At 37.7% G+C, this 20,569-nt stretch overlaps 1 protein-coding gene across 1 annotated transcript in view; it reads right to left on the reverse strand.

Annotated features, from left to right (window-relative positions):
• The window catches only part of RGS17 (regulator of G-protein signaling 17), a 175,159-nt gene extending 155,908 nt beyond the window's left edge, over positions 1-19,251 (reverse strand). Inside the window, exon 1 of the mRNA XM_014545042.1 lies at positions 19,093-19,251. The gene's annotated coding sequence lies outside the window, so the exon portion shown is untranslated. The remainder of the gene's footprint in view (positions 1-19,092) is intronic.
• Between the last annotated feature and the right edge of the window lie 1,318 nt (positions 19,252-20,569).

Genomic DNA, 20,569 nt, shown 5'->3' on the forward strand with positions numbered 1-20,569 from the left:
AAGTCCATTTTAAATTCATCAAGTTTTGAATGGTGCTTGCTATATTTTCTGAGATCTTTAATATTTAAGAATATTTGTTTGCCAGCTATCTATTAAATGACTAATTGTATGATTCAGGGTCAAACGTTCTTTACCTCAACACTTAGTAGCTATTATTTCATTTACTCTTGATTTCTGCTATGAAGAAATCATAAGTGTCTGATTTTTTCCTCTCTTCTAAGACATCCTCTCCCTCTCCCAAGGTGATTGAAGAATTCTTTCCTTTTCCTTTAAATTTAATAATAATCTAGGTGTCAAACCTTCTGTGTCATTATTTTTCTCAAACTTAAAACTTCCTTTAATCTGCAGATTCAGTTTTCTTTTTATTTTAAGAAAAATTTCTTTTTATATTTTGGAATATATTTTTGTTCCCTGTTTTTGGTTCTCTGGGGTCACATATTTTATAAAATATAATTATATAAAATTTTATAAAATACAATTAGCCTTATGTTCTTTTTTTATTTTGACCCTGCTGTCATATCTATAAATCTTTCTATAGTTGCTTTAATTCTTTCTTCTATCTGTATCTTTATTTCTTTCTATTTGTAATTTATGTACCATTTATGTAATTAAATCATTTTGATGCCACAGTTTAACTATATGTGATGATTTGTAATATATATGGGTGACAGTCTTTAACTCCTTTTAACTTTAGATAAAAACATCTTAAACTAGGAAAATGGTTTTGTCTTTTGCTGTCTGTTTGCTTATGGCTGCAAATAACCCTCATAATAAAAATCAATCATAGGTTGAAAGAGGTAGTAGGACCCTGAGCATTAGTTTATAGTTGGAACTATGGTGGGAATTATCCTCATGGCAGTTTTAATCATGGACTGCCTAGAGTCTGAATAAGTAAATGTTTTACATGATTGATTGATGCCCATATAGAGCATATAAATAGTCTAATGACATGTTATAAGGTCACTATGCACCCTGAAGATCAATGATATTATTTTATGGCCAAATGGACTAACCGGCCCACTTAAAATGAACCTTCACTCTTTCAATCAGCAGGCAGCCAGCCAAGACACAGAATGTAAAGCTTGTTCCAGGCATTAAAATCAATGAAGTTCATTAAAAAAAATACACTTTAGCTGAGTTTGAAAAAAATAGGTGAATTTAAAGTAATCAAATTATCAAACTCTTTATCGATTTTGCTCTAAGTTCAAACACCAATATATTAAGACAATATAAAGTTCAAAGAATTGTGACATTGTTTTATTGACTTCATTGTTTTTAAATTACTGTTTTTCTCAATTCAATGTAATGGATGTTTCAACAGATTATTTAGGAAAAGTAAAGAAATATTCCCAGCAAAATGGCAATTGGCACCTATCCAAGATAAAAAATATGATTGAACATCAACAGATGCTTAATTTTAGGTCATAAAATAGCCATTTTTTTCGCTAGATAAATAATGCATATTATGTGGATGTTATTATATATATAATTTTTAGGGTGTTAAATAAATCAACTCGATTTTAAACATATATTGCTTAAATAATATAGTAATTGGCCCATTTAAATAGTCAGGTTTGGGGCTCATTATCATTAAGAAAAATATGAGGAGTTAATTAGAAGCACTAGAGATAGATAGGGTATCTTCAAATGTTACAATATAAAAAAGACGCTGGAGTCTGTGGCTGGAATATTAATTGGTCTATTCTAGAAAGTAGTCACTACATAGTTTTTTTCTGAGGAAGATTTTACATTAAGGCTATAATTACAAGCTGGTTTGGAAGAGGAAAGAGCAAAGGCAGTTCATGCAAATTCAAGACTTGTGGCGGTGAGTGGCAGACTGAAAGCCAATGTGTTAACCTCCCATATAAATGTGGACATCTCACAGGAAAATCAAAAGATAATTTTTCTAGAGATGGGAAACTATTAGTCTTTAGAAAATAATTTTTTTTCTTTATTATAGGTCATTATAATAGTTCATTATCATATGAAAGTGAACTAATTTATAATCTGTTAAATGTTTGTCTTTATGACTTAGATTTTATCAGAGTATTTGCAGTAGTTAATAATAACTATTTTGATGACATACAGTCTGGGTATAAATCTTGGTTACATTACAATTAAGTAAAATTATCCCAAATTATTCTAATTGGAAAAATACAAAAGACTGCTTGAAACTTTGATATTATTCCTAGAGCATTTTCTAATTAACCGGTTTGAATAAAAGCAGCTTTTTCTACTCCTAAATCATCTTTCCTCCGAGGATTTTAGGAAATTAAATTTACCTCACAGAATACTTGAATAACAATGTGCAATGGGTGAGATGTTGGTGACTGGCTGTCATTCGGGGTGGAGATGAAGACATAGAAATGTATACAATGCTATGGTTTTATAGTCTGGTAGAGAAAACTAAAGGTGTTATGGTTGTATTGCTCTGTAGAAATGTAGCCAGTTTTACACATAATTTAGTATCTCATCGAAGCATTCCTTTCCTATTTGACTATGTACCTGAAACATTGTTTTACCCAGATCCTTCATCTTTCCTACTGTTTTTCCTATTAATAACAAATGTCAGAAACCTTGTTAAATATATATTAAAATATTGCCAAGATTTGTGACATACAGTGTAGGGAATCAGAGGCAAATTACCACTGCATGTACCACTGCCTTGGTTTCCTAGAGCGGTCATAGGAAGTGCCACAAACAGTGGCTAAAGAGCAAGAAATGTATTCTCCCTCCATTCTGGAGGCTAAACGTCTGATATCTCGGTGTCAGTAGAACCATGTGGTCCCTCAGGGCCCTAGGGAAGGGTCCTTCCTTGCCTTTTCCTTGCTTTTGATGTTGCTGGCATCCTTGGTGTTTCTAGCTCCAATTGGTCTCTGTTGTCACATGGTGGGCGCCCTAGGGAGTGTGTCTGTGGCTTTGTGTTCCAACTTCTCTCCTTTTAGAGGCTGTATTGGGCCCCACTCTAATCCAGCATGAGTTTATTTTAACTTGATTACATTCACCAATACCCTATTTTTAAGTAAGGTCACATTCATGCATTCTTGGGGGCTTGGGACTTCAACATGCCTTTTTGGAACACACAATTTAACCTACAGCAATAACTACCCATGTGGGTCATGCACTGTCTTCCTTTCCATTCTTATGGATGAAGTGTGCTTTGCTCCTAACTAAAGCTAAACATTCTAGATGTGTACTAGATCCCATCCTCTCTGGCTTATTCAATGACATCTGTACAGAAAAGTTTCTCTCTTTCTTAGTCATGTAGCAGGAGGTTTTCTCTCTTAACTGGATCACCATCATTGCCATATCAACATGTGAAATTTATTCGTCTTAAAAGCAAAGAAACAAAATCAAACCAAATTAGTTTTCTATACTTCCTATATCTAATTCTTTTTATTCTTTCATCCATTTCTTCGCTGAAATTGCACATGCCAGGGTCCACGATGACCTTCATATTACAAAATTCTTGGTCTTCACCTTATTTGGATGCAGTTGACCGCTGCTACCTCCTTGACATTTTTTTTTACTCTCCAGAAACCATAGTTGTCTCTTCTCCTCCTGTTCTTGCTGATGACTTCTCCTGCCTCCCCATCATCTACACGTAGGATGCCCCCCAGTTCAGTTTCAGTTATCACATCTTTTCTAATGACATGAACTCCTCAGGGTGATACCTAGTCTCATGACTTTACTTTAAATCTTAAGATGTTTAAATATTTGTATAGTTGATTCCCAAGTTTACATTTCCATCCTGACTCTATCTTCAAAACTTTGGACCGCTATATCCCATAGCCCACTTGACATCTTGTTTTCAGTATTTGATATAGTAATGCTTTATCACCTGTTTCTTCCTATTAAATATAAACCATATGCATGCCTTTTGTTTTATTGTCTTGGTAATTGTCTGATGGACATAGTGTAGGCTCATAAACCAAGAGTCAACTGACTGAAAGAATGGATGTTTATTTCCATACTAGAAGCCTGTTGCACGAAGATTCACGCCATAGGCCTTCCTTTCCCTGGCTGCCAGCACCGGTTTTCCTCCGGCACCCAGGACCCAGGCCTTTGGTCTGCCCGCAGTGGAGAAGCCAAGCCTCTTCAGTCTTCAGTCTTCACTCCAGCTGGAGCCTTCAGTCTTCGCTCTGCACCTGCGTATGCAAATTAACTGCCATCTTTGTTGGGTTAATTTGCATAGTCTCTCCGATTGGCTGGTGGGCGTAGCGGAGTGACACCAATTTGCATGTTTCTCTTTTATTAGTGTAGATCCTGCTTAAGACCAGCAGGCTACAGGCACATTTATAGAACACAAAGAAAGCAACAAGAAATGCAAAGCCTATGGTTTTGCATAAAGAGAGAGAATGTGCTTTGCAGGAGGAACCTTTTGGTAAGAGTTGTTCTCTCTATGCCAGAACAAGTAGAACCTTCCTAATTTCTTCACTGGACTCACAGACTAATTGTCTGCCTGTTTATATTATTTGGACAGATTCTAAAATATTTGAAACATTATGAAATAATTGAGAAACAATATAACTGCTAGCCCTTAAAAAAATAATGGCTGAGCCCTGGTTGATGTGGATCAGTTGGTTGAGCATTGTCCCACATGCCAAAAGGTCACCAATTCAATTCCAGGTCAGGGCATATACCCAGGTTTCAGGTGCGATACCTGGTTGGGGTGTGTATGGGAGGCAACCAATCAATGCTTCTCTCTCACAGTGATGTTTTTTCTCTCTCCCTCTCCTTTCCTCTCACTCTAAAATCAATAAAACATATTTTAGCCCTAACTGGTTTGGCTCAATGGATAGAGCGGCGGCCTGCAGACTCAAGGGTCCCAGGTTCGATTCTGGTCAAGGGCATGTACCTTAGTTGCAGGCACATACCCAGTGGCGAGTGTGCAGGAGGCAGCTGGTCGATGTTTCTCTCTCATCTATGTTTCTAATTCTCTATCCCTCTCCCTTCCTCTCTGTAAAAAATCAATAAAATATATATTTTAAAAAATATTTTAAAAAATAGTGGCTGAATTAAGTAGATTTTCCTGTGATAGTCTCTGAGTAGCTCTGAGACCTCTAACAATTATGAATAGCTGTTCCACAAAATAACTGCTTTTTCATTTCTTTGCTCAAAAAAAGTGCATTATTATCTTACAAATTTAATTCTGGATTCATTACTGTCTGTAGTTTCAAAATTACCTGGCAATTGATGCATTTATGCATATCATGGTGAATAGCTTCTTTTGCAAAATAAAATAAAGTCATAAAAAAATCCATTTCCCAGAAGTAAGGAGAATAAAAATTTCTACCATGGTTGAGATCCAGTCAGGTTGGATAAAATATAAACATCCTAAAATGTACTGTCCTTTCCATGAATTTTAGACTCACTAAAAATCAAAACTTATTACTATGCTTTTCCTGATGCCAGTATTCAACTAGAGGGCTGATTGAGGGTGATAATAGGGTCTTAATTCCAGAATCTAGCAAGATTCTGAGTGGATAATGGGCCTTAAGTGGTTGTTGATAAGATTGATACATTTATAATCAGAGCAAAGAGATCATTCTGCTGACACCATAATTAATTCATTTCCCACTTTGTTCATAAAATAAAGTCAATTTTTGGGAGGTAATGATAAGAGGGACTGATAACACCTATTTCAATATGTTTGTCACTATATTAGAGATAGAATCTATCCACGAAGCAGGTGATTCATGAGTCATTTAATAAGAATTTGAAAAGAAATTGATTTTTGACAGAGTCTTAATGGAAGCAACAACATCTTCAGAAATATGGATATCATTTAAAAATTACCTTCCGAGAAACAGATGCTATCTGAGAACTGAGTGTGGAATAAAAATTTCAGGGTATCAGTAAAGACTTTATAATAAGCAGAAAAAAAGATAAAAGATAGCATAATAGGAAATGTTTTAAATATATGTAAAAGGAAGAGAATTTAGAACACAGTGGTAAAGTCAGGATGAATTTCATAATGTTTTAGTACTTCTTAAATGAATCTTTCAGTCAAAGACTCTGGTGTTTCAAAATGAAGAATCACGTTTCATCTGTAAGCTCCATCTGTCATAATTGCAGGCACATCAGAAACTTCCATTTCCCTGAAGTCTGAAGGAAAACAGTTATCGTCTCCTGCAAGTCATTAGAAGGCAGCCTTTCTACGCTTTGAATCTCTTCCATGTTGCTTCTGTAGACTCTTCTCATGAGTTTCAGGGACAAGCGCTGCATGAAGTACATTTGGTACAGATGGTGGCACAGTGTTCTTGGAGTTCATCTGTGATGACACTTAGAGGCAGTAACTGGATCAAAACGGAGTCGGGAGGACATCATGTAAGGAGGTGGGGACCCGCTTTTATGTCTTTACTTTTAAGTTGATGTTATTTCCCATCAGCGCTAAGTTAAACGGTCTCATGGTTTCTGGCTTCTGTTTGTTCCCATATGTTTGGGATCTCTATTGGAAAGAGCTTAATGAAATCTGCAAATCCGGAGGCTGAGCCAATCTGGAACTCCTGTGCATTCTTCTGTCTTTTCACTTAAACCAGTCACTGGTTTGAGGCTGTTTCTTTCCCAGCAGCGGGAACTACCTCAGGGCAAGGGCATGGCTTACCCATTTCTATGACCTCAGCACACTCAACTGTTTGAAAAATATAACACTGGCTCCAGAGTTTGTTGAACTATGCATTATTCCACATAATTTATAGAAATATTTAATATTGTTATGAGTGTTTTTTATCTCTGCTTTTTTCAATCATCTTTTTTTATGTTCCAAAGTATCTTTTCTCTCAGATGTAGAGTTAGCTTAGCCAGCAAATAAGGCAGAATAATGGCTAGTAAGTCTTCATCATGATAATCGAATTAAATTAATGGTCTGGAACTTTGTCCAAGTCTTCAAGTCCATGGCAAACATGCATTTGTCAACATCCTTTTAAAGAAAATATGCTTTATTTTTTTCTCCAGTGATTGCTTGGCTAAGAATTTACTGCCTGTGACATTTTAATTCTTAAGTCTTGCCATGTTGAGAGGACTCGGGCTTATGTATCCAAGGTATTTTTGTAATTCTTCTTATAGATAAGTCAGTACTAACTTTTTTCTATTCCTCAATTTCATTGTTGTTTGCCCTTTTTAACTTTCCCATGTATAGCATGCAATCTTTATAATTACTTGAATTTAGTTTTTCAAATATCCTGGTTCAACATCATTTTGAGCAATGACTCTATTTAAAATTTGACATGAATTCAAAGAAAATTGTATAGTTGGAATTTTTCAAGTATCTTCCTCAGTAAACTCTGAGGTAGATAATTAGATTATCATTATTTTTGTCTCATTTACTTTTGTCCCAGGTTCAAGGCCTCTCTTCGATGGCCTACTTGCTTTCCAAACTCATATAGAAAAGAAAGAAAATCCTATTTTCTTTTACTTTGGAGCCTCTTTAGCATATTTAGTTTCTCCCGCAATTTCATCTTTACTTCTGATCAACTTGTATAGTCCTTTCAAGGATAGTCTCTAAAAATAAAATAAAGCAAATAGTTCCTTTTCCATTCTGATACTGCTTTAACACTTTGCTATGCAGTGTTTTGACTGAGTTTATGAGCTTTCTGATGGGCACATATGTATAATTTTTACATTTACAATGTTTGTTTTGTTTAAACCATCTTCATTTTTTTAAAAAAAATATTTATTTAAACATGCATAACCTAGCATCTTTTAATGGTTTAGTTTTATATTCTTTCTTTTAAATTTAGTAATAGAGAAGTGGCAAAATAGTAAGAAGCTAGGAAAATTCCTTGGCAAGTGGGAGGGGAAACTGAGGCAAGGAAATTAAACAAGACCAAACAGTCTGGGCAGCTTGCAGCCACCTTGTGAATCACCAGACCTTATCTTCTCCAACCAAGGACACTTAATGGCAAACTGTTAATACCTCTCCTCTCTAAGCAGAGAATACATAGCTTAAATCACCCTGCCCTGAGAAAATAAAAAAACAAAGACCCAATTAATGCCATTTATGCCAGCTACACCTAAGGACAAATATCATTTGGGAGATGTTAGGCAGGAAAGGTAACTGCTAAGGTAGGAGAAGGGGAAGGGGGAAAAGGGGAATTTATCTCACCCACTGAACAAAGAAATCAGCAGTCTTGGAACTTGCCAAGATAAAATCACCAGATGTTCTCATAAATTCTGGGGAAAGCCTCAACAAAGTAAAAGGGGGACCTTAAATCTGCTCTGTTGCCCAAGAGGAACCTTGAAATCTGTAGACAGAAAAGTATAAAACCCCTAAACCAGCGGTTCTCAACCTTTTGGCCCTTTAAATACAGTTCCTCACGTTGTGACCCAACCATTATTTTCGTTGCTACTTCATAACTGTAATGTTGCTACTGTTATGAATCATAATGTAAATATCTGATATGCAGGATGGTCTTAGGCGACCCCTGTGAAAGGGTCGTTTGACCACCAAAGGGGTCTCGACCCACAGGTTGAGAACCACTGCCCTAAACCTTCACCAGACTAGCTGGGTTGCCTGCTTAAGCTGTGTACCACATGCTTTTTTTTTTTTTTTTTTTTTTTTTTTTTAAGAATTCGCTTGCTGTGTTCCCTTAATAAATTTGCTTGCTTTGCCTGAATGCTTCTGTCACTCATCTGAAATCTTTCTAATGAGATTGACAAGAGCCTAAGAGGGCCAGCCTTCCCCCTCCAACTCAGGGTGCTGTCTAGTAACAGAAGATTTAAAAAAATAATAGTATTTGTTCCCTGCTAGAAAAATTAGACTTAATAGTGTCATAATTTTACATAGGTTTTGATAATTCTGCTGAAAACACAAACATTTCAGGAAAATTATATCAACATCTCTAGCTACCTATTTGTCAATCAATCAATTTATAAAGAGAATAAATGGTAAAGTGTAGTAAAATGTTAACATTTGAGGAATTTAGTGAAGTGTATAGGGGATTCTTCAGACTACTTTTGCAACTTTTGTGCAAGTCTGAATTTATTTAAAAATGAAAAGTGCTGTACCTGGTAAGAGCTAGGTAAACAGGATGAGAGGAGAAGCAATGAGGATTTGCAGTGAATGGCGTTCGGCTGAGTGACAGAATAGGTGGTGAATTACCAGCAAATTTTGGGCAAAAAGAAGTTATTGAGTAGGTATTATGACTGTAGAGGGAGGAAAGGTTTTAAGAAGCAAGATAGTAAAGTATGTGTCACAAGCGTGAAATTAGTTCCATTTAGTAATTCTTTTTAGCTGAAAGAAAAAAAAAATGAGGCAATGTCTTAAATATGAAACTAGCAGGTTTTCAGAATCAACTTAGAATTTTAATTAAAATCATTTTAGAACTTGCTTTTTCACAAGAATTAGCTGAAACTTACTTCATCTAAGTTAAGAAAAAAAATAAGATGATTACAGAGACACAATTCTAAGGGGGAATAAAAATAGGTAGCATTATATTGTGGGAAGAGATCTACAAGTAGCTATTTAGAATGAAATTAGAAATCTAACTTGTGATTCCTAATATAGGTTGGGAGAGCAGAGGTCTTAAAAATGAATGTGACCATGTTGTTAAAGATGTTTTAATACAAGAGCCTCTTTCAAGTTATTGATGTATATTTAGGCTAAATAAACCAAATCTGAGAGGCAATTAATCATGATTCAGATTTTTTTAAAAATATGTGCTTATTGATTTTAGAAAGAGATAGGAACATCCATGAGAGAGGAACATCAATCGGCTGCCTCCTTCATGCCCCCTACTGGGGATCAACCCTGTAACCTAGGCATGTGCCCTGACTGGGAATCAAACCAGCCACCTCTTTCTTGGTGCATGGGTCGCCACTCAACCACTAAGCCACACACTGGGCACAATTCAGTTTTTAAGTGTCTTATTTAGAAAACATTGCCATTAGTCATTTCACTCTAGTAGGATATACCAAATAAAACTCCAGATCCTTAGAAATGGTCATCAGTGGTTGTCACTGGCGGTGGCAAATTGAGGGACACACTTGACTTTGGATTCAGCATGGGAGTATGGGAACCACCTGAGTTATCACCGCCGTTGGGAATATACCCCTCCAATGCTATCAAAACCAATGGAGCTTTAACATTTACTACTTTGTAAGCAAGTGCCTAGATAGCTAGTCTTTTCAAATTGCTTTTTCTTTTATCCCTATTATTTACGATCCATGTGCATAAAAGCCAGATATTTTATTTTCTCATTGAAGGCTATTCTTATGCTTCATTAAGTAGAGCCTTGGAAATCCCTCCTTCTTCCACCTACCCTTCCAGGAAGCTTCTGCATTAAGTCAAGAAATAGTTAAGCATTGTAAAGCCCATGCTACTCCATCCATCTCTCACACCCAGCCTTCCACAGGCACAGATTCCCTCGGGCACAGTCAGATACGTGCTGTGAATCTGGGAACGTGCTAGGGAAGAAAAGCTTTACTTCTTACTTCTGTGGTCTTGGGGGAAATTAGCCAGATGGTTTGTGAAGCTGTTTTCTGACTGTGTTGTTTTGAGCCATAAAAATCCTGGTGGAATTAGTGAGCATATCTTAAAAAAAAAAAAAGAAAGAAAGAAAAGAATGGAATGAAGGGGTGATTAGGTTATTTTTGCCCTCTGGCATCTTGTTTGCAAGCCAAGCTGTATACAAAGAGTGGAGATAGATTCCTCCTTCCTGGCTGGCTGCCTCTCACCCCCAGCAAGAAAGCATTTTGTGATTGATCCTCTGCCTGTGCTGCCACGGGGAGCAGCACTTTTGATCTATAATTCCCCAGGAACAGTTCTCCGCTACCCAGAGGCAGTCCCCTTTTCTTTACTTACCCCTTTCTTTTCTTTAATAACCTCGTGCTTTATTTTTAAAATGAAAAGCAACACAAAACTGGGCAATGGAACACATCGATTCATGAAACCAGTAGCTTTGTTGCTGCAGGATAATCTCTTCTTATACATCTGCTTCTAAAACCCTGTACCTTCTTTATTACAGCGCGCTCAGCCTGCATCTCTGCCTAGTGTGTGGCCATAAAATAATTCTTCACTCCACACCACACCTGCACCATCCTTTGCTCTCGTGAAAGCCGTTGCTTATATTATGTTGTTGGACACTTACATTATTTTGGCCTATGAAATGAGGAGGCTCAGAAGATGGTGAGCTTGTCAGTGGGATAAAGCCTGCCAAATGGCCAAGCGGGCTTAGAGAGGAGGCTTTGAAAAGCAGAAAGGGTAGGTGCCAATACTGAGGGGCAGAAAAGTTGTTATTCTACTCTTCCCCTAATTTATCATTATCTTACCATGTCTGTGTGTCGTTCTTAATGTTGAATTTCCATCCACTCATCACTTCAACTTAACTAACTTTTTGTATCCTCTGCTAACTTTATGGAATACCCTCTGTATTTCTTTCTTAGAGCTACCATCACACATCACCCCAAACTGAGTGGCTTACAACAGAAATTTCTTCTCACAGTTCTGTTAGTGTAGGTAGCTAGGTATTAATAAAGGAAGCAGGCAAAGGATATAAGACATTATTCAGCATAATCAACTAGGGAGCATAGGTCTGCTTCACTAGGAAGCTGTAGCTTCACACACTCCCCACGGAACCACTGGTTCTTTCCCCCTAGCTCACTGGGAGGAGGGATAGATCAATAAAGGGGAAATCCCCCTGCTGGGCACAAGTGCAATAGCAGCCAAGATGGTGACCACAGTGGCCTGTCTGTCTAGCCCAGGGAAAGGATTAGATTGAATAAGGGACACAGAGCCCCGAAAGATCTAGGAAATGGAATGGTTAGGAGGAGGACCCAGCAAGAGCCCTGAAGGATTGGGAAGTTGATTGGTTAGTTTGAAAGTGAACCTGGTCCTTCTCAAGCCCAAGTTAATATAACCCAAGCTTAACTAAGTGCTCTCTCTCTCGCTTGTCTCTCTCCCTGATACACATGTGCTCGCCCCTGCGTTGTGTGTTTTCTCTCCATGGTAGCCATGTTGTAACCAAAACCAAGGTTCAACTGCCTGCTGCCATGAAAGTCAAACTCATGAGACAGGTCCTTGGGAAAAAAGAAAAGAGGTTTATTGAGTGACGGCATCTGGAGAGGATGGGGGACACTTGTCCAAAGCCCATCTCAGCATCTCAGTGCAGGCAGGGCTTTTATTTCTTTCTTTATTTTAATTAATTTATTTTTTTTGTTACTCCTCACCCAAGGATATTTTCCCATTGACTTTCAGGGGGAGTGGAAGAGAGAGGGAAAAACAGAGAGAAACATCAATGTGAGAGAAACACATCGATTGACTGGTGGTCTCTTTCACATGCCCTGACCAGGGCCTGGCTGGGGACGAGCCCAGGCAGGGGTTTTTATAGAGCTGGAGAGGGAAAGCAGAAAAAAGGGATCAGGAGGAGGGGCTGTGGACCTGCAGGCAGTGTCCTCACTGGTCCCAATATGGATCTTTAGTGTCAGCAGACTGGAACTGGTCAGTGTAAGCCCAATTCCCGCAGTTGGGTGATCTGTGTCAACCAAAGCCATGGTCAAGGCTGTTTCTTGTACGTGCAGGGACTGGAACTGCTGATGCCTGCAATATGCTTATAAGGCAACTGCCAGTGTGTGGGTTCCTTTTATCAGTTGGTTAGTACATGTTATTCTAATTCTATTTCATTGTTGGAGTAGTATAACGTTTTTATTCCCTGTTACAGTGTGGCCCTGGCAGCCACCTGGCACCAGTGCACACCACAAAGGCCTGGGCACAGTGCCTGTCAGAGCACAGCAGGGAACAGAGACTAAGCAAGCCAGATGGTGACAAAGACTGGACTGGACTAAACCAATGGCACAGAATTTTTGGACACTAGCCTTTGGACTGGGCCTGATGAAGACAAGATTGGACTTTTTTTAAGGTGGGACAGAGATGAGACATGGGGAACCTGGGGGCAGACTTCTAATTCCACTCAAATAAATCTTATAGCCAGACCACATCCTCCCCTACATGGATCTCTGGGTCGCTTTTCTTGTGACTTCCTGAAAGAACCCTATTTCCACCCGCAACAATTCCAGGGGCCAGAGGTCAGAAATCCAGCTGTTTTCAGAGCCATGCCCTCTCCTATAGCTTGGGAAAAGGAGTGCCTCTTCTAGTTTCTGGTGATTCCATGTTTTCCTGGGTTTGTGGCTGCTTAAGCCTGCCTCATTCTCCACATGGCCTTCTCCTCTGTGTCCGTGTCTTCCGTAAGGACACTGTCATTGGATTTAGGGCCTTCTCTAATCCAGAATTATCTCATCTTGAGCTCTCCAACTTAATTCCATCTGCAAAGGGTCAGCAATGACCTCCTTGTCACAAAAAACACAGGGACTACTCAGTCCTCATCTTGCCTGATAGCATCAGCATTTGCCATGGTTGACCTCTGTCATGAGATTCAGATTCTCCTTCTCTTTCTCTGATTGCCTCTTTATTATCTTTATTCAGGTTCCTTTTTCCTTTTCTTCCCTTAGATGCTGATACTAGAAGGACTCTATGTAAAGCTGTGCACTCCTTACCACACCAGGCATAGCAAACAAGATCCAAACAAATAGCATAAATGTGTGAAATGAACCAGAAAAATCATGTGGTTAATGTAGTTTATATCCAAATGAAGAGTACATGTCCTGTTTAAAGACATACATATTTAATAAAGAAAAACTGAAAAACAATAAACTGCAGGGCAAAGAAAATAACTGCTCTACTGGACGGATTTGCTGTTTGTGTGCCTTCCAGTCTCTTCTTTCTTTCTAGGCCATTCCAGTTATTCCCATGGATTCAATTACCGTCTATATTCACGCCAATTTCTCAAATCTATACTTCAAAAATCTCTTTTCTGATGGAGACTCTTACACAGCTGATTAGTGGACACTATCATTCCAAGTTCCATGAAAGCCATTCCCTTTTCCAACTTCCTGCCCAGCTGATCCATCAAGTCCTCTCTAGTTTGTTCAGGGGACTGCCTGACGGACGCTATTAGAATCTGAGTCACCATGTTCTCTCACCCATTCCATGATAGTGTGCCATCTATTTTCCACGGGCTTCCACTTCTGTCTAATGATGGCATTAAAATTTTACTCTAACACATGACTGCAACATTAATGACTGCTAACAAATGAAGGGGCAGTATATTGCCCTTTGTATCCCAATGGAAGTACAAACTGCCATACATATAGCATTTTCAAAAAAAAAAATCAACATTATTATTTAGATCCATTGTCGTGATAGCCTCATGACCTTTAGTTAATTAAGAAAGACACCTTTCCAAAAACTTCTTGTTTCCACTTACTCTTAAAGGTGATTGTTACATAAATGGAGTCAATCTCTGGAGATGGTCCATATTAAATGGTGCTGGGGCACTTCTTCTAGGGAAGAATTGGATATGTATTGCATACTCCATCATGGGATTACTAGTGAAAGCAAATATGGGTGAAGAGGAAGACAATGATCATTGAATGAGAATTGCTAGTAGATGAGTCACCACTAGTAACAAAATGTTCCAATTATCTATGGAACGTATGCACAGGTGACCCAGAGTGCCTCATTTGGATATACCAATACAGACCTCAAAGGGTACTTACTATTAATTAATATGGCCGAGCTTAACCAAAAACTAAGAAGAGAGGAGACACAGGAGATAAACAATGCAAGAAATCACACAGGTTTATTTACCAGAGAGCTGATGGGTTTCAGTCCTTGGCAGGCCACCCGGAGACACTCGCTGACAAAGGAGACACACGGAGGTCGTCAAACACAAATTAAGTTTCACTTCTAAGTAAAGTTTAAAATTCACTCTAATAAACAGACAGACGTCTGACTGCTATTGTGAGAGTCCTTCTTTTATACCCCATGGTGGGCTTCTTCTGTGTCTCATATCAGTGTGCTCCGGTGGCCTTCTGGGCTTATCAGGATATACACGAAGTGGGTTACAAGGTACTTATCAGGAGTGCACAGGCAAGGAGTTGTTGTTTACAATTTTGTCAGGAGTTAACATGCAGGGTGTTACCAGTTACTTATCAGGGTCTCACACACACACACACACAACTTAAGTTCCTCTTCTAAGTAAAGTTTAAAATTCACTCTAATAAAAAAATGAAATTTGATTATACTATCTTATACTAACTAAACTTATTACTATAACACAAAACAAAGAAGGGAATTTTAAAAGGCAGGAAGTATTCAGGAGAAGATAAACATGTGGATTTGCTAAGTCAGAGATGGAGATATAAAAGATTGGCTGATGTTAACTTGAAGCTTATAACCCTAAGCGCCCCACCCCAATACTGTTATACCCAAGAAGCAAAGTTTTAGAGTTTAGTCTTTAGATGAGAAACTTTTACTGTTTTTCCAAGGATATTGCTGGAGACCAATTCCAGTATGACAGCAGGGCTGCATCTGAGAATGGCTGAAGGCATTTCCCCAAACCTGAATAGGATCCATTAAATTGATTGTTGGCTGCCAGACAGCTAAAAGGCATCTTAATCTACATGTTATTGCCTCCTACAGGCCAAACACCTGAACAGCCATAGGCTAATTCCCCCATCCTGACAATGTTTCTGTATACCCTTTGAAGTGTATATCTCTACCTCGCCTCAGGACTAATTGTGTTAATAAAAAGCATGGGGTCCTGGGGACAGGAGAACCTAAGGCCTTAGACTTAAGACCTTAGAACTTAGCTCTTTCAACTAAGCTCTTCTGACCCCCAAATGCCTTTCAAAATTATATCTCGTCTCTGGACTCCTCTTATTTAACATCTACACACAGCCTTCTCCAGATTTCCTGAACCCTTCTTGATGCTGGGACAAGAACCCTGGCAGATATAAACCATTTAAATGATCTTATAACTTTCATATTTTTGAAATTTATTATTTTCCAAACTTAAATAGAGATTTGTATACAGAGGTAGAGACATATATTCAAAATTGAGAAATAGAAAAACATGTACAGGTATAGAGATTTCTGAAAATTATTGCTATGAAGATTACTCATTTCATAAATTCATCACTATTATCAAACCAATGAAACATCTTCCATGGCATAATAATGTCTTTTTGATGACTTTTAATCTTCATGTCTCCTATCACAAAATACATATCTCAGTTGATATAGTTGGCATTTTTATGATATGACTTGGTTTTATTGTTTAGAAATCTTTCATGACAATTTAATGAAAAATACTATCTAAGGTTCTTCTAATGCTTTTCTTTCTTTTTTTTTATGCACAATGTTCCAAGTCAAAGTACACTTTCAAATCTACTGTTTTTAAAGCAAGAAGATCTCTTTGGGGGTTATCATAACTCACATTCAAACAAATTTTTGGCAAAATGTTATTTTACCCAGAGATTGTCTAAATTTCTAAAAGTATCTTCCCAGTGCTTTTTTTCAATTGGCAGAAGAAAAAATACAAAATACAAACAACTATAGTGTTCAGGATGATTATACTGGTGTCTAAAATTTTGTCAGTATTTAAGCTATAAGATATGAATAGCTAAATTCAAAATGTCATTTTGCATTTGTAGAAGCATTTTTTCACATTTAAAACATGCATGAAATTTAACTGGGATTAAAAATGTTTAGTTTTTGCTGTATATTTTTCTTAAGGAATAATAGAATCTCTTGACAATAATTTAATTATATGTTGCCCTTGCAGCCTGTGAAAAATAATTTGAGTGTTTTTGCACATGTGAGTCTGAACACTACTTGAGATAAGTGAATGGCTTTAAAATATCCATATCTACAGGAGACATTTGGGGAAATTTAAGTCACATTGCATTGAATGGATTTGGCTTTGTACACAGGGTAGTAGGGGAAAGAGCCAAGGATGTTACAATATTTTTAAAAAATATATTTTTATTGATTTCAGAGAGGAAGGGAGAGGGAGAGAGAGAGATAGAAACATCAATTATGAGAGAGGATCATTGATCAGCTGCTACCTGCCTGCCCCACACTAGGGATCAAGCCCACAACCTGGGCATGTGCCCTGACCCAGAATCGAGCCATGACCTCCTGGTTCATAGGTTGACACTCAACCACTGAGCCACACCAGCCGGGCTGGATATTACAATCTTAAAACCTAGAGAGGTCCCTAGTCCATTTCCTCTAGAGGAGCTATTCTTTAACTGAAATTCCACATATCTTGTAGATACCACATAAAATCATTAACAGGGGACCCTTCCAAGGATTACTTCTGAAGTCTAAAGGCCTTGCAAGGAGAGACTAGCAGTATTTTGTTTAACTTGCAGAAATAGCACCTTAATAGCCTAAGATCAGGGCATGCACATCTGAAGAAAGTATCAGCATGTTGGGAGATACAGAGAAATAGTAAGATTCTTGGACTTGGAGCCAGAAGAATTGACAAAAAGATTTATGTTTTGTTCTACAGAAAAGTACCAGCAACATCAATATCCCCTGGGAACTTATTAGAAGTTTAGGTTTTCAGGCGTCACTCCAGACCTACTGAATCAGCATCTTTGGGATTGGAGCCCAGAAATCTGCTTTAAGAACCACTCCAGGTGATTGGGATGCACTGTACACTTAGGGAACTGAAGTTATAGAGAAAGTAAATGGAACAAGACGTGAGACCTATTCTGCTGGTTTTTAGCCAGATTATCTTGAACAGGTCACTCAACCTGACTGCATTTCTGTGACCTCACTGAAAACTATGAGTAATGTTGTTATATGGATTCTCTCAATACCAGGCAAGTGGTCAGTAAAGTAGAATTCAACATACAAATCTAAAATCATGAAGATTAAACACTAACTTATGGAACAATTGAGTGGGTTCAGGAAGTCAGATGCTGAATCAATAGTGCCACAAAGCAACCAATAGTATCAGGAACAAGGAATGTAGAAGCTCTTATTTTAAAACAAATAGATCCTATGGGATTTTTTTCCTCCCAGGGACTTAAAGAAATATGGCACGACAAGAAACAATTGGCACACATGACAAGAACTCTTTTTATCTATAGCCTGGCTTTACCTTTCCTAATTATTTCTCCATCCCCAGAAAAAATATGAGGGTAGTAAATGGGGAGAGTGTTTTGCCTGCTTTGCTTGCTCACATGTTGTGGGAAGTAGACAGAGAATGCTGCATTCAAGATCTGTAATAGGGCAGGGGAAACAATGAGCATCTAGAAGGTGACTTGGAATTATGTCTCAGAATATCTGAAAGGGACTGAAGCCAGGGTTAGAGGTTTGAACTCTGCTCTGCTCTGAGATTTCTGGTTAGGGATGCAGTATGACAATAAAATAATAGGCAACATTATGTGGTAACTGCTATGTGTCTGGCTGTTACTTACTTTTATCATGCTCAGTTTGTTTATTCTCACTTTAAGTTAATGACCATAAATCTCAAATAGCCAAACACCGTTAAGAAATTGATTTCACTAATGAGTCAATTGCAGGGCATTTCATATCTTCTGATTTTTCATCAACGTTGACTTTATTCCCCACTGCTCACTAACTGGTGAAGTGTCCTCACATGTCATTTCAAAAATACAGGCTATCAGAGTTGAAATTCCTCTCCTAGAGCACCTACCTACTTAACTACATCTGAACTTACACTTGCTGCCTTTACTCCTGTAGAAATGATGGAGATGAAGTGCTCATGATCCCAGAAGACCTATAGATTTAATATCCATTCCCTCTCATCTCCTCCAAACCTTCACCTGGCATTCACTATATCTCTCTCTCTCACCCCGTTTCCCCTTCACTGCTGGATTGTTTTTATCACCATGGCAACATGCTCTAGAATTTTCCATTTTGGTCTCATATCTCCAACACCCTATTTCTGTTTTCCTTTGTAGAAAAATGTTTCCAGAAAGACATGTCTATACTCTCCTTTTTCAACTCCTATCCACACTTTAAAAAATTGATAAAACATTCTTTTAATTGTACAACTAATCAGAGTCAAATATAAGAAATCAGAAGCTGGACAAGGAAAAGAAACATTAAAAACTATTAACAATTCCAACAACCAGAGAAAATCAAGATTAAAATTTGGTGTAAGTTCTTCCTTTTAAAACAATTTAATTTATAATATTATCAAGTATTACATGTACATATTCATCAAAGAGTAAAGACACTGGGGGAGGAAAACATTTTCTTCCCACTTTACTCACCCCTAATCCTGGCTCTCTGGAGAAGACACTTACACCTCCTCGGGGCAGGAACTGAAGTTCGCCTGAAGGATTTGCTCCAAAGCGCTACTCCTTGCTGGCCTTGTGACCTTGTTCAGGTCACTTAGCTCTCTGGACTTTAATTGCCTCTTCTCCATTACAGGTATAATAATATTACCTAAAGGTGAGGATAAAATTATTGGAACAGTGTTTAGCACATTGTATTTAATGCATAAATATTACTGTAAGTGTTTTTGTTATTATTGTCTTGATTTTCCATGTTAAGACAATAACTATAGACTCCCTTGCATGTACACACACATATATCACATCTTCCTTATCCATTGTTGGACACGTAGGTTGTTTTAATATCTTGACAATGTATTTCATATTTCATATATTGACCTTTTATTATTTAAATTTCTTTGCTGTCATTTTAGTGTAGTTTTAGGAGAAAATTAAGGTTACTGCATGTGTTCTATCCACCTTGTTGGACTGCAAAGTTCCATTGACTCATCACCCATCAGATCCTAGCTTTCGATCCACCCCTCCATGGATACTGCTCAGGTTTCAGTGGCTAACAGCCTCCATTCTGTCACATCCAAAGGCAACCTCTGTCTGCTTCAGGTGAGCTCTCAATAGCATCCAGCGCTGCTGCCCTTTCCTTATTGAAGCACATTTGTCATTAGCGTCTGAAATCCATCCTCTCTGAGCTGTTCTTTCTCCTCTGCTAGACACCTGTATTTGGAAATATCACAGGTCTTTGTCTTGGGCCTGCTTTTTTCTTCTCTATCTGCATTCTCTCCCCTTACATAATCCTTTTTTCTTTTTCTGATATAGTTGAAACAGTACATAAATGCTAATGCCTCAAACATTTATTTTTCTATGATCTCTCAAATTTACATCAAAGGGCATAATCAATGACTCCAGGGATCTAAAAGTTACCTTAAAACTAACATGACCAAAACATATATCTTGATTCCTTACATTGCTGCACATGCCTATAGAATTTTTAAATTAAAAAATCATCATGCTGATTCTACCTCATCTTTTCATAGCCACAGACACTTGAAGATAAGACACAGCCTTTCTGATCAACCAAGGCAAAGCCCCACTCATCACATTACCTGGGACACAATGCTTTATAACAGTGCCTGTGAAATTACCCATGTGTTTGCTTTGTCCCTGTCCAATTTCCCTATCTCTCAAGGCTACTTGATAGAGAGTTCTTTGCCTGGAATATCCAAAGCACAGAGAACATGTAAATTATGCTGGCAAAATATTGTTTGAGAATGTATTGATGAGTGGGTCAATAAAAATGTATTATGAAACTTTTATTTATTTGGAGTATTTGTATTTTTTACACAACATTTTAAGATAAAAAAATTCTTACAAAACCCAAATAAATATTTCCAAGTGGAATTGTTGAATTCCAAGTATCTATGGGAAACATATATTTGCCCTTCTACCATGAGCTCAT

Source organism: Myotis brandtii, unplaced genomic scaffold (assembly GCF_000412655.1).
Source record: "Myotis brandtii unplaced genomic scaffold, ASM41265v1 scaffold395, whole genome shotgun sequence".
Taxonomy (NCBI): domain Eukaryota; kingdom Metazoa; phylum Chordata; class Mammalia; order Chiroptera; family Vespertilionidae; genus Myotis; species Myotis brandtii.